This window comes from Nanorana parkeri, unplaced genomic scaffold, assembly GCF_000935625.1.
Source record: "Nanorana parkeri isolate BGI_ZX_2015 unplaced genomic scaffold, ASM93562v1 scaffold305, whole genome shotgun sequence".
Lineage (NCBI taxonomy): Eukaryota > Metazoa > Chordata > Amphibia > Anura > Dicroglossidae > Nanorana > Nanorana parkeri.
The window spans coordinates 543032-543621 of record NW_017306573.1 but is presented as its reverse complement, the minus strand read 5'-3'; the positions used below and the strand labels follow the sequence as shown (position 1 = coordinate 543621).

At 52.0% G+C, this 590-nt stretch overlaps 2 protein-coding genes and 1 long non-coding RNA gene across 3 annotated transcripts in view; 2 read left to right on the top strand and 1 right to left on the bottom strand.

The window, feature by feature from the left end:
- The window catches only part of LOC108788099 (zinc finger protein 62 homolog), a 949422-nt gene that overhangs the window by 803060 nt on the left and 145772 nt on the right, over positions 1-590 (top strand). The window lies entirely within an intron of this gene.
- LOC108788072 (zinc finger protein 850-like) overlaps positions 1-590 on the top strand; it is a 138558-nt gene that overhangs the window by 55817 nt on the left and 82151 nt on the right. The window lies entirely within an intron of this gene.
- The window catches only part of LOC108788120, a 14820-nt gene that overhangs the window by 14028 nt on the left and 202 nt on the right, over positions 1-590 (bottom strand). The window lies entirely within an intron of this gene.

The following is a 590-nucleotide window of genomic DNA, read 5'->3' as shown; positions in this document are numbered from 1 at the left end:
TTAACGTACCCCCTCAAGTCGGCTCCATCCCGCTCTTTCCTACCGGCGTTGGTCTCCGACAAAATGGCCGCCGCCGTTTACACCTGCGGACACTTTATCAAATACAACGCAAGACAGAATGTAGGACCAGAAGCACTACATTTCCCATGATGCTCTCCTGCCGGTTGACCAGGGTTGTTGATGTCATCAGGGAGCCGTGCTAGGAGCTACAAAGAGGTGGCAGAAGGTGGAGACCTGCGAGCTGCAGGGAGACAGGAGGGTGAGCAGTCTCTAGTGGATAATTGCAGTGTGACTGTACTGGGATGTCTTCATCATTGGCCCTCCTGGAGGTTCTATGGGGGGGGGGATCTTTATAAATAAAGTTACTTTCCATAGATGTGTACAGCAGCACAGGCAATGAGAGATGTCACTTTGGTTGTGAGCACCCATCTCAGGCTGAGAAAGGCTCACAACAAGAGTACTTTTCTATGAGTAGCTCTGTGTATGATGAGTTACCGGGAAATGTGACAATGTAACTGTAAACCTCTTGTGTTCTGATAGGTGGTAAGTGGATGGTGCGGGGGGGGGGGGGCGAGCGGGGCCGGCCGTGT